At 36.3% G+C, this 14584-nt stretch overlaps 1 non-coding gene across 1 annotated transcript; it reads left to right on the top strand.

Moving 5' to 3' along the window:
• Window positions 1-738: 738 nt before the first annotated feature.
• Window positions 739-839, top strand: LOC148769192 (U6 spliceosomal RNA). Its single transcript, XR_016032452.1, has one exon. It is a non-coding gene; the product is annotated as a U6 spliceosomal RNA (small nuclear RNA).
• Window positions 840-14584: the final 13745 nt, after the last annotated feature.

The raw sequence follows: 14584 nt of genomic DNA, 5'->3' as shown, positions 1-14584 counted from the left end.
AACACGAGATATGGAGAGAAGCCAGACTGTAGAAGGGGTTAGGGTTTCTGGGAATATCTGAGCTGGTATCTGAGCTCTTATATTGATCTTTGTATGGTGTATGTGTTGTATTGTAAAAGAGAATAGAGAAACGATTGCCAACTGATACACTTACGACGACACATGCTCTCCCAGTTATCATGAGAATGTTCAGAGTAAAAGGGAATAGATAAACGATTACCAACATATAGCTTGGATTCCGCTGAAGATTCTAAAGACTCAGATCATAATGGGCTTTTTCAGTGGAGAGAGTAGGAGTGTGTTCAGAAGCTAATTTGTGTCTAGCCGAAGAAGAGGACTCATCCTTAAGGCCATAGTTGGTCTTAAAATTCCTTTGAGATCTGGGAGGCTGCATAGACATGTTGGAATAGCTTTCCCGATTGCGACATCGTCTTCGTTACCAACATCTTCTTCCTGGGACATAGAGTGATCCTTTGCATCAAGTTCAGCCATGAAGTCATCTACTGAGTCAAAATCGACACCATCTTTGGAGCTTGGGGCTGGGGACTGCATATGTTGATTGCGGATTCTAGATGTGGGACCACTGGAGAGATCAGGGCCGGTCCGGCATATTTTGGGGCCCTAGGCAAAACACAAAATTGGGGCCCTAAATAATATGGGGTTCGGTACCTAAGAAAAAAATTAAAACAGGAAACATCCGCGATTTTTTTGAAAATATATGTATGTAAAATATAAACATATTTAATAATAAAATTATCAAATTAGAATGATACAGAGAAGATTAGCATGGCGTCTGCGCAAGGATGACACCTATAAATCTAGATATGGTCTAAATTTTTATGATAATCAAGGTTTTTAACGAGGCATCATCATGAATTTTTCTTTTAGTAAAAAAAAAATTAATAAAATTATATTTTAAAAAAAAATATTTACTTTAACAAAACTAGTTTAAAGTTAGGAAATAAAAAATCGATAATGATTAAAGAAAAAAGAATTAAAGTATAACTTACAGAAAAATAAAAACATAAAATGATACAAGGGTTCTGCCGAGAGAAAAATAATTGGAGTAAAAAGACATATATGGAGAAAGTGTAGGTAATATTTAAGAACTAAAAGAATTGGGTAAAAGCATTAGTGGGAGGGGAGGGATTTGAAAAGTCGAAATAAAAGTAAAAAGGAGTGTCTTTCTCGTTAGTAGAAGAAACGGAGGGCTGAAAATAGGAAAAGAAAAAAAGAATTAAACATATTATATTTATGGCTTACTAACATATGACCACAATTTGGGGCCTGTTGACAAATGGGCCCTGGGCTTGGGCCCTGCTCGCCCTGGTCCAGGGCCTGGGAGAGATGGGTACATCAGCAACTACTATGGACTTCATAAATTTCCATTTCTTTCCAGATTTCATGCCGGACGACGAGGCAGATAGATTGTGCTTCCGCTTCTTGGAGCTTTCAATTCATTTTTCTATGGCCATGGTGATTATGTGAGACAAAACAATAGAATGAAAGAGAAGAATCTAAAAAGAGAGAGATGAATGAAAGATAATAGCGGAACTAATAATGAAAAAACCCTAACCGAACCTGATGGCAAGTGACCTGTTTGTGTGTCCCCCAGACATCATGTCTGGCCAGCCGTGGAGTTTCGCGAGTCGGAGGAAAGCAAGCCGAAGAGAACCCGAAGCCTCTCTTCAGAGCGAGCGCCCCAAGAAAATATATGTCGCCTGTTGCCGCGACTTAGCAAATGCTTGGAATGATTTCCCCCGAAAGATGCCCAACGTTGGTCACCTCAACTTAGCCTTTCTCCGGAGCAAGGGCCCTGAAGAAACGCCTGACGTTGGTCGCCGCGATTTAGCCTCTCCCTAGACTACCTTCGAAAGGATGATCACCAACGACAAGCACCTTCAAGGGAGCGGGAGATGCGTAACCGTCAAGGAAAAAGTGGCGACACCCTTCCACCACCGCGGAGGCCGTAATCGAGCTAAAGAAGCCTTCGATTTACCAGAACCGCCTCGAATATCGAAGGCAACTGGAATGAGATCTGTTGCAGATCAAGCAGATGACTATGGAACAATTGGAGGCCCTAATGGATCAAGAGGCAACCAAGGCACAACATTACATCACTGCTCAAGGCATCGTTCTAGGAGAAGATCCAAGCCTGTCGGCTAATGACCCATCGATATCATCTCCAAGTCGCACCATTTCAACAATTGTGGATTTTACGAGTCGGAGGAAAGAGTACCGTTAAGCACCCAAAGCCTCTCCGTAGAAAGCACCTTGAAGAAACTCCCACCACCAGCCGCCGCAACTTAACTTCTCATTGGAACGAACTCTCCTGAAAAATGCTCGATACCGATCACCTCAGCTTAGCCTCTTTCCGGAGCGATCGCCCATAAGAGAAGTCCGCCGTCGATCGCTGCAACTGAGCCTCTTGTGGACTACTTCCTTTGAAGGGATGATCGACAGCGAAGCACACGCTCAAGGGAGCGAGAGATAGGAAACCGCCAGGAAGAAAGCGGCAACAAACAACACCGTAATTCTAACCACCGCTGAGGTCATGATCAAGCTGAAGAGGGTAGCAGAATGTCCCAGTCAAGGAAAAAGAAGCATACGTCACTAAAGCGTTGATGACAAGAATGCAAGAAGCCATTGGACGGAAGCACCTGGTCCGACGCCATTCAAGGTCCCGGCGAGAATAAGCTCAATTATTCCGGCCATCTTAGAGGAAGTATTGTCTTTCGGATTTCAAATCCCTGACGTTTTGTCATACGCCAAGACCGGAGCCTACCTTTTCAAGGTCGTTCAGCATGAATGTGAGACGCTCATAAATTATGTGCAACGGTTCGTTAACGCGGTTCATAAAGTATGCCACATCAACCACGAACTATTGGCGGGCATCTTGATGAACCACTTGAAACATGCATGCTTCCCAGAGTCTCTCGTTGGTCGACCACGCTCGACCCTGGACGAGTTCCTCGGTCTAGCTGAGAACTACATTCAGATTGAAGAGACTTCGAATACGGGGTCGCCCATGAAGGAAAAGCGCAAAGATGAGCTCCACGAGCCGAGAGAGAGAGAGAGAGAGAGAGAGAGAGAGAGAGAGAGAGAGAGAGAGAGAGAGAGAGAGAGAGAGAGAGAGAGAGAGAGAGAGAGAGTGAGGGAGGGAGGGAGGGAGGGAGGGAGGGAGAGGGAGAGAGGGAGAGAGAGAGGAGAGAGGGAGAGAGAGAGAGAGAGAGAGAGAGAGAGAGAGAGAGAGAGAGAGAGAGAGAGAGAGAGAGAGAGAGAGAGAGAGAGAGAGAGAGAGAGAGAGAGAGAGAGAGAGAGAGAGAGAGAGAGAGAGAGAGAGAGAGAGAGAGAGAGAGAGAGAGAGAGAGAGAGAGAGAGAGAGAGAGAGAGAGAGAGAGAGAGAGAGAGAGAGGGAGGGAGGGAGGGAGGGAGGGAGGGAGGGAGGGAGGGAGGGAGGGAGGGAGGGATACTGCACTGCATCAAAGATGAAAAAACACCAAAGAAAGCATGGGATACTCTCTCTGGTATATTTGCTCGAACAAATGACGCCACGCTACAACAACTCGAGAACGAGTTGTTGTCGATCTCGCATCGTGACTTGTCAGTAAGTGAGTACTTTACCAAAGTAAAATATTTATGCTCAGAAATTTCGAAGTTAGATCCTCAAAATTCAATTACTGGGATGAGGATAAGAAGAATATTATTCATGGTTTACGGCCCGAATTCCTTGGTTTGGTTACGGCAACTCGCGGATGGGCTCAAGAACTAACATTAAATGAGTTGGAGAATATATTGGCGAATCAAGAGGCCTAAGATAAACAAATGTCTAAAACCTGGATCAATGACGAAGAGAAGGCTCTCTTTAGTGGAAGAAAATATAGCCAAAAAGAGCAACGATGGATCTAATGAAAACCTGGGAAGGTGGGATAGAAGACCACAAGAAAGAAGTCCACAGCAAGGGGGAGGAATACAGAGCTAAACTGAATCCCCAAAAACGCAATAAAAAAGCGGACTTCCCACTAGCGCATAAAACCAAGAGATACCGCCTCATCTAATAAGATAAAGCATAGTTCATTCTTTGCGAGAGTCGGACTTCCCACTAAGAAAAAAAGCCAAGGGATACCGCATCGCCTGAAAAGATACAACTTATCTCATTCTTTGCGAGAGTCGGACCTTCCAATAGGCAAAATGCCAAAGGATATGACATCACCTTAAAAAACAAAGCTAAGCTCATTTGCAAAAGGTGCACTTCCCGCTAGGCAATAGCCAAGGGATACTGCCTTGCTTTTTGAAAGATAAAGTTTATCTCATTCTTTGCGAGAGTCTTCGATAGGCAAAATACCAAGAGATACGACATCACCTTAAAAAATAAAGCTAAGCTCATTTGCAAAAGGCGCACTTCCCACTAGGCAATAGCCAAGGGATACCACCTTTCTTAAAAAGACAAAGCGTAACTTATTCTTTGCGAAAGCACATGCACATGCCCATGCCGGACAAATTAAATCAATTAATTGCGTACCTTTGCGCTTCCAGCGAAATTAAAAACAACATACATGCTTAATAATTTAACCGAATTTAAATCAATTAACATGCTCGCGTTTAAACCAAATAACATGCTTGCAACGATTAAAACGATTACACATAATCACATAAAATCATACGAAAGCAAACATGAATATATAGTTTAAACGTAAACGAATCGAAACAAGGGATTCGTGTGTTTACCTCTTGAAGCGTGAGGTAGGAGCGCTTAGCAAGTCGAGTGCTACGGAAACCAATCCGTACAATCGGGGCAGCAGCGGTGCAGCGGCAGCAGCGGCGAATCGGCCACGGCGGCGCGTGAATCTCACGCGCGGTCTTCCGGGGCGGCGCGTGGGGTAGCGTGCGGCTTCGGCTCGTGCGCTGCTCCTGGATTCCTCGATCTTCGATCTTCCTCCTCTCGGATTTCACCTCGTATACTTCGATCTACTAAACTAAACACATGGCACTAGACTAAAATTGCCTCCCTGAAATTTTTATTCGTTTTATTACGCCTGCCGCTAAAAGTTTACTATTAGTGTACTGTCCTTAAATGTAATTATACTGGACAGCAATTGTACTATCATCGACAGTACATTAACGTAATTGTATTGTCGTTGACGGTACATTAACGTAATTGTATTGTCATTGACGGTACATTAACGTAATTGTACTGTCGTTGACGGTACAATTACAGTCAGCGACAATATTATGATTTTTTTTTTTTTTTTGATTTGTTGACAAGTAAACGTAATTATATTACTGTCGTTGACGGTAAAAAAACTGTTAACACAATAATATTACTGTCAAACACATCAATATATATATTTTCTTTTTTGGTTTTTTGTTTTCTTTAAGTTGTTGACGGATTAGTGTAATAATATTACTGTCTACTATTGTAATATTACTGTAAACACAATAATATTACTATGGTTGACGGTAATATGGCTGTTGTTACAGTAATATTATTGTCGATGACAGTAATATTACTGTCAACCACATCAATATTAATTCTTTTGGCTTTTTATTATGTTTACATTTGTTGAACGGTCAACATATTAATGTTACTCTATACACAATAATAATCACTTTGGTTGTGTTAATATTATTGTGTTGGATATTAATATAACAATATTACAATCTTTAACTATTGTATAGTTAACATTAAAAAAATTCGAAAAAGTCAACGCCAGAGACCAGCGGTGAACGGCGGCAACGGGCGAAATTCTACTCAAAATTTAGTTTTGGGTCAAAATTGAATAATATGTGATATTTGAGGTCAAATAATTGAGGTTCAATTAAATTAAAGGATAAAATTTGAGCATATTATAATGTGGGAGGCAATTTTAGTCTTTTACAAACCTCTGGACAATGTGTGAACTTTTTTGTAAAAGAGTTTTTTGTATGAACCGCTTTATGAATAAGTATCCATTGATGTGCTTATTTGTAATGTGCTCTTATGTTTTTCCTCTAAATTTTTGCTTTGTTAATTGCTTCATTTACTTAACGATTAATTTCATTTTATAAAAATTGTGAGTTTGTATTATCAGATTTGTATGAATATTTGTAATTTAAATATCACTAGTAAATTTTATTACAATAATGTAATCCATTTTCTTATTATAATAGCTATTTTCATATATTTAAAAAAATTACTTTTTTCCATTTTTAAATATTTTATGTGCATTGCACGGGGAGTAAAGCTAGTTTGCTTAACAAAAGAAAAATGGGCGGAAATCGTGTCATGTGAAATTGAAAAACTCGATTTATTAACCCTAGACAATATCTCGCCATTTCTTTGTCACCAGCAATAGAAATTATTAAAAACTAATTGGTATTTTATACCATGATTTACTAATCCTAGACGACATCGAGATCTCCATGGTTGATCGCTATTTATTGCGAACATCTCTATAGAAAATCATTAGAAAATCTATTTTTACGGTAGCGCTTTATAACTTTATTATTAACCCTAGATGATGTACACCTCCGATCCGCCGCCAATCACTATTTCTTTGTACGCAACCATAGCCAATTATAACAAAATATAATTTATTGATAGTATTTTAAAACTTTATTTGCTAACCCTAGACACACATTTCCTAGACAACCTATCCGCCGCCAATCAGTATTTCTTTGTAAACAAATATACCCAACTATATTGCAAAAAAACAGTTTTGGTAGTACTCAGTATATATCTTTATTTGCTAACCCTGGACGATACCTTCGATGATCCGCCAATCACCATTTCTTGGTAAAAAACTATAGCCTATTATTACAAAATATGTTTTTTTGGGTAATATTTTATAACATTACTTAATTAGCTAACCCTAGACGACATCTTCGTTCAGACAAAAACAAAACCCTAGACGACATCTCTCTCCGCCGCCAACCAATATTATTTATCAATACCAATAATAGTTATAAATACTCTTCTTTGGCATAGTATTTTTCAATGAATTAAACTCTTTCATCCTCTCTTTCATACTATTGTCCTGTTTTTCACATTGCAAAAAAAAAAATATTGTTAGTCGTAAAACTCACCACAACACTACCAATCCGCCGCCACCGCTAGGTAATTTTACCACGTAGATCTTCCAATCTTAATCCCATTTCCGATCAACTCGCTCATTTTGTTTAATTAGTTTTCATTTTGTTTGTGTGCATAATTTTTTCGTTATTTTTCAAGATCTATGCTATCTAATTAATGACGAGGTCTGATGCTCAAGCGTAATTTCTATTCAACGGCCTCTGACAGACGCAAGCAAATAGTTGTAAGTTAATTTGTTTCCTTAGCTTTGAAAGTTTTGATTCATGATTACAACTATTTACTCAATACTCATAAATCTAACTGCATTTATTATATATTACTTACTGTAAGATAATATGCACAATATATTTGAATTTGATTTCATATTATATTTTTAAGGTGAAAAAAAAAATTACAATGTTTTGAATTCAGGATAATCAACATCCTTAAACAAGTTTAATTCCAAATTAAATCCACCAGGAAATTCAACCGCAGGAAAATCGGCATCCTCTAATTAGTACTATTATGATACTAATAATGTATGTAATAAGTTCGATCCGTAAGTATTTATTGTTTAATAACTAACAATTACAAATAGATTGAGAAGTGATAATCTGATTACATTAATTAAAATACTACGTACTCGGTCCAAAAATTACACAACGATGGGAAATCATAAATCATAAATATATACAACGTCACATTGGCGCTTGATATATACAAGAGTCTTGAGAACATACGATTCAACGAGTACCCTCTCTTCGTCTTTTCATTTTCAACAATATAACCCGTTTTTCTTTTCTGCAAATTCATACGCTTAAAAAAAAGGCAATTGAACAAAATCAAAATCTTAAAATAGTTCTTGTTTTTGTTGATGAGCAATAACTCATAATGAACATCGGCACAAAATAAATATTTAGTGCTTCGTTTATGAAATGAAGCACTGAATATATGTTGTGTCGATGATCATTACAAGTTTTTGCTCATCAGCAAAAATAGGAACCGATTCAAGATTTCGATTTCGTTCAATTGCAATTTCTTTTAAGTGTGTGAATTTGAAGAAAAAAAAGAAAGTTTATATAGTTGTAAATGAAAGGGCAATCAAGAGAGGGTATTTGTTGAATTATATATATGGGGCGATTAGATTGTTGTATGTTGAGCACCGGAGTTGGAGAAGGCAAGAACAACCCAACTTTCTTATATTGAGAGAAAAGAAAATTGTATTATTCGTCGTTTGCCTCGCTCGAAATATATATGTTGTTCATTTGTTAAAGTCTAAATATTATTTGAACGACTAGCTAGTTATAATTCTTTGGTTATTTATAGTTTACTTCAAGGGGAATTATTAGGGTTTCTCAAAAGTTTATAAATCTCTAAAATACCAAAATAAAGAAAGAAATACAAAAACACCCTCACATTTCATAGTTATATATTAAAAATAGAAATTAAAAATACATATTTTCCTAAACTACATAAAAACGATACAAAAACACCCTAAACAATGGGCTCAAAATCATGAAGACTATAAACTAGATGGTTGACTTGACTGATGCCTCCTGCTCTCTCTTTCTCTTCCCTATAAAACAGCAGGAACAAAATTCTAAATAAGTCGAACATCTTCGTATTTGAAGAATTTATAAGAGAAATGAATTAAAAAATTAAATGATTATATATATATTTTTCATTTGTTTTCTTACCGTTGCGAACCGGAGTACTAGTATCACCTTCCACATAAGAGATTTCATTTCGAAACATTTGTTGTCTACTAAGATTGTAGTAATCGACTAATACACGGTTCAACAATTTGTCTCCTCTGACTTTGCGAGGCGGGGGAGTATTAGTCTGTGGTAATAATGATTTATAGGTAATTAATAATCACAAAGTTCATAAACTATAAAAGATTTAGGTTAATTAATTAATTAAGTAATTACATACCTTATAAATAGATACATACACTGTATAGAATATATAGTTTATAGAACATACAATTAAACAAATACATTTTCTTTAATTTTCTGCAAATTTATACATTTTAAAAATGGCAGCTCAACGGTGTCTATTCTTGAAATAGTTCTGGGTTTGATGGCGATCAAGAATTTGTCGTGAGTATCGACAAAAAGCACATATTTAGTGCTTCGTATATGAAGAAAATCGATCAGGTGAGATATAGTTATGAATTTTAATTTATGAATGACGGAGTTAATTAGTCCAAATATTTTATTTTTTTGATAAAATTCGTCATCGATCCATTAACAATTAATCTTTTATATTATTTATTTAATTTTCAAACTATATTTAATTATTATTCTTCACTTCGGGTTTGTTTAATTTCCAACAGGAATATGTACCACTACATAATTTTTTTGAACAACCGAGTCCCACACTCGGGTCATTCGGTACGATGGATCCCAACACGTCGGGGAAAATGCTTGTAAGTAATACATTTTTTTTTTTAATTTGTATGAATGATTAGCTAATACATCACACTTAAATGATTTACAAGTATTATATTTATATATCATTTAGAATATATTTACACAGAGAAAATTTTAGCAAATTTATAAATTTTCCCTTTTTTTTGTCCTAGGTATTATATTTATATATCCTTCTTGGAACCTAGGACAAAAAACAATTATTAATATATAATAAATTTGCTAAAATTTTATCTGTGTTAATATATTCTAAATGATATATAAATATAATACTTGTAAATCGTTTAAGTGTGATGTATTAGCTAATCATTCATATAAATTAAAAAAAATGTATTACTTACAAGCATTTTCCCCGATGTGTTGGGATCCATCGTACCGAATGACCCGAGTTTGGCACTCAGTTGTTGAAAATATTTATGTAGTGGTACATATTCCTGTTGGAAATTAAACAAACCCGAAGTGAAGAATAATAATTAAATATAGTTTGAAAATTAAATAAAAAACATAAAACATTAATTGTTGATAGATCGATGACGAATTTTATCATAAAAAAAAACATTTGGACTAATTAACTCCGTCATTCATAAATTAAAATTCATAACTATATCTCACCTGATCGATTTTCTTCATATATGAAGCACTAAATATGTGCTTTTTATCGATGCTCACGACAAATTCTTGATCGTCACCAAAAATCAGAACTATTTCAAGATTCAGACTTCGTTGAGCTGCCATTTTTTAAAATGTATAAATTTGCAGAAATAAAAGAAAATGTATTTGTTTAATTGTATGTTCTATACACTGTATGTATCTATTTATAATGTAGTTTTTGTATAGAGATTGTAGATTTTTTTAATTACTGACGTCAGATTATTAATTTACAATACATCTGTAACGGCATTTTTTGAAGATGGTAAGTAAATCTTTGTGCTTTCAATTTAATTTCAAATTATTGTTACATAATAAATAATGTTCTTATTTAGTACAATACATTATTAGTATCATAATAAATTTTTGAGGATGCTGATTTTCGTGAAGTCAAAACATTTAATTATTTTTTTTCCTTAGAAATCATAATATAGAATCAAATTTAAGGCTATTGTGCATATTATGTTCACGGTAATATATAATAAAGGGCAAATTGCATGTCACCCCCTATATTTTTTTACTTTTCACACTTTAACCTCTCAAAACCTAGAAAAAGTGAATGCCCCCTTCAAAGTGTTACATTAGTTGCACGTTGCCTCGATAATAAATTAACGATGGATTATTAACCGGAATTGATATATTTTTTTTAATGTTGCCCTTTAAATGTTGTTTTTGTTGCATGTTGCACTTAAAAATATTAATTTTCTACACATTGCCCCTTTAAAATGTTATTTTGTTGCATCGCAGAAAATTAGTTTATGGGGCAAAGTGCAACCAAAACAATATTTCGAGGGGTTATCTATTTTATTAAATATTAGGATGGATGAAATTTATAGGGGGTGAAGTCCATTTTGTCTTATAATCAATTGGATTCATGCAGTCCTCGCTAAGTTGGACGCTGCAAGAGAAGCTGACATCCAGAATAAAGACGAACTGATTAGTGGAACTAGAGGTGTAAACCGGATAAATCGAATCAAAAATAGGACTTTCGGAAGAAAAATATCTAATTTCGTACCCAAAAAAATCGTATAAATAAAAAAAAATTGGAAATTGGAATGAGAAAACTTGTTCCAAAATGAAATTTTTTGTTTGGAATACGCAGAATTCGGTATTTCCAAACTTTGAGTCACTTACAATATAAATACATATCAATAATTTTAATATTATAAATTTAATTTTCTAAAAAAATTCGGCAATTAAAATTTTGTTCCCTTATGATTTTATTTGTTTATCCGTTCGTTTTAAGATTTTTTTATGTAAGGATGACAATTTTAATCCGCTAGATGGAGTCACTTGAGCGCCCTTCATGGCATACCGTAAATTTAATGGATAATCCCCGCCTTATTAACAAATGGTGAGGTTACGTGTAATAAATTTGTGTAACTTCACTACTTATCGATTTTTGAACATATAATTAATAACTCGTTCAATTTCTATAGTTGCTTCATATTTCTATTAGTTTCATATATAAACTATATTACAATACACATATTATTAACTTTTTATTACATCTACAAATTATTAAAATTACGAATATTTGCACACGATGGATTCCCGCGGCTCATAGTCGGTTCAATTGGAAACCTTGTAATCAGCAGCTGTAAGTAACACAATTTTTGTTGTTTGGGTGTGTGTATTTCTAAAAGGGTATAAAGACGGATTACAAGAATCAAGGTCAAGATTAATGAGAGTTTATTGTGCCAACAATCAAGCAAGAATATTCAAAATATATTGATAAAGATTTATAACTATTGTAACTGATGCATATATGTAGCTAGAACTATTGTATTACCGTAAACATCTAGATAGACTTATGTATATAATCATACTCTAGTATACCAATCATGTATGGGAAAATTATTTCTTTGCATTTGAGGAATTTTATTCTTTTATATGGTATCAAGAGAGCCAACCTCTGACGAGTCAACGATCTAAGTTCCAAATATGTCTTTCTCTTCCGATCAAACTCCAACCTTTACCCTCAACCCCCAATCTTCCTCTGCCACGGAAAAACAACTCATTGCCTTCAAAATTATTGTCCAAATCAACGAGAAATTAACTCCCTCCACCTTCCCGCAATGGCGTGCTCAATTCGAAGCACTCCTCATTGGCTACGATTTAATCGACTATGTCGAAGGCACTTTTTTGTGCCCCTCTTCCACTGATGCCGCCGCCGATCTGCTGCGCAAGAACCACTGGATTTGTCAGGATAAACTTATCATAAGTGCTCTTCTAGCTTCGACCTCCCTATCAATTACACCAATCATTGCTACGGCACGAAGCTTGGAAAAAGCTAAAAACCTTGTATGCTAGCCGATCCCGAACTTGTGCTATGCAATTAAAAGAGGAACTCACCTTAATCCAACGTAGAAATCGGCCGATCACATAATATCACCACGCTGTGAAGGCCTTGGCTGATGAAATCGCCATTATCGATCATCCCATCTCAGATGACGATTTAACTCTCTATGTGTTGAATGGGTTAGGATCTGATTTTCGGGAGATAGCTGCACCAATTCGAGCACGGGAAAACTCAATGGTGTTTGAAGAGCTACACGACCTATTGGTTGGTCACGAATCTTATCTTCGACGTTTGGAGACTGCTACTCAGCAAATGGTGATGACAGCAAACTACACGTCTAAGGGGAAATCTTTCTCCGGAGATGACTTCTCCAAGAGGTCTCATAAAATGAACGTGAATCCATGTAGTCATGGCAAAAGCTCAGCCCGCCAATCAAATGGCTACCAACGTGATGTACGACGTGCTAATAATAGAGTTAGCAAACTCAGTTACAACCATAAACGTTACAATCCTCGCTGCCAATTTTGTGAACAAATGGGACATACTGCAAAGTCTTGTCCCCGAATTCAGTCAAATGGATTCACAGCTAATTGCACAACTACTTCCAATGGAAAAAGACAAACCATGGCTTTTGGACTCGGCGGCGTTTTATAATATAACGGGTGATCTTGCCAATCTGTCCATTCACTCTGAATATGATGGTACTGATGAAGTAATTCTTGGAGATGATTCATGCTTGCCTGTCTCACATATTGGTTCTTTGAGCTTAAACTCACCTAAACCCACCTTTATCTAAAATGATACCCTTTGTGTTCCAAATCTTTCAAAAAACTTAATTTCAGTTCACCATCTAACCAAACAAAATAATGTTTCCATTGAATTATATCCGTTTCATTTCCTTGTGAAAAACAAGACTACGGAGGCGATTCTACTTCGAGGAACATGTGAAAATGGAGTTTACATTTTTCCGGGGTCAATGGTGTCTCCTTCCTCCAAAATGGTTGCAAATGTGCATAAGCGGACCTCAATTGACGGGTGGAACAAGCGTTTTGGGCATCCATCTCTTCTTATTGTCCATCATCTAGTAAAAAAAAAAAAGAATTCTCTTCCTATTACTCAAGAATAAAATGTCTCTCACTTGTGTAGTTCCTCTTCCATAAATAAAGCACACAAACAACCTTTTCGTTCCAATAGTCTTCAAAGTCAAGCACCTCTTGAACTTATTTACAGTGATATTGTTAGAGTAGGTAGTATTTCAATTTATTCTTGTAATAAATAATCATTTTTTCGTATTTAAAATAAAAACACCTTGGCATTCTATATCTTTGTCCCTTTGTCTCAAACATAGATATAGTCCTTACAGCTATTACAAGTACTAGTGATTGATGTTTAGGATGGTGAGATATTTACTTTAGTATTATAACTATTAAACGTGTTCCTAGTCGAAGGGTTACGCCACCAATGAGGATATCGGCCTTTCCCATTCAGAGACTAGCACTTAGTGTATGTGTACTGCGTCTCATTAGTAAATGGTATTGTGATATCGGCATGCATAAGTGGGTGCTCGTAAGTTAACGAGTTCAGTGAACTCCCTCACCCTAGAAATCTCTAAGTGGTTCTCAATAATCGAGTAGAGATATCTATGGTATAGTTGTACACCATTAGTCCTTATGACCTAGACATCATTGTGACTTCACTAGAGGACCAGTTGTATTGTGACCTGTCCCCGAGTTCCACCGAGGACCGCCCGAACGGCCAGTGTTCGTGCAGTCCAAAATCTAGTGGGAGGTCTGTGCATTATAGTCGGGGATTCGATCGCTAGAATAGTCTTGGATGTCCAGTGTGTTCTCATAGTTTGAAATCTCTAAGTCTCTGGCCAGAGCTGACTAAGTGATGATTAGAGAATTTCATTCTCTAAGTCATGCACGTACCGATTACAACACTTAGAACGATCGCCAGTTATTGAACTACTAAGGAGGTCTCGATGAACCAATGACTCTAGTTCGATCGAGACATATGAATCGAAGGCATCGTACTGTACGTTAACTATATCAAGAGATTCTTGCAGGCACTTCATTTGTACCTAGGGAATCATGACGTGTTGGGGATCGTGCATGTATACGCAGCGGAATTTAAAATTTTTAGATCGAA

This window comes from Erythranthe guttata, chromosome 7 (assembly GCF_056151865.1).
Source record: "Erythranthe guttata isolate IM_541 chromosome 7, IM_541, whole genome shotgun sequence".
NCBI classification, from domain to species: domain Eukaryota; kingdom Viridiplantae; phylum Streptophyta; class Magnoliopsida; order Lamiales; family Phrymaceae; genus Erythranthe; species Erythranthe guttata.
Note: the sequence above shows the minus strand (reverse complement) of the source record. Positions and strands in the feature narration are given on the sequence as shown.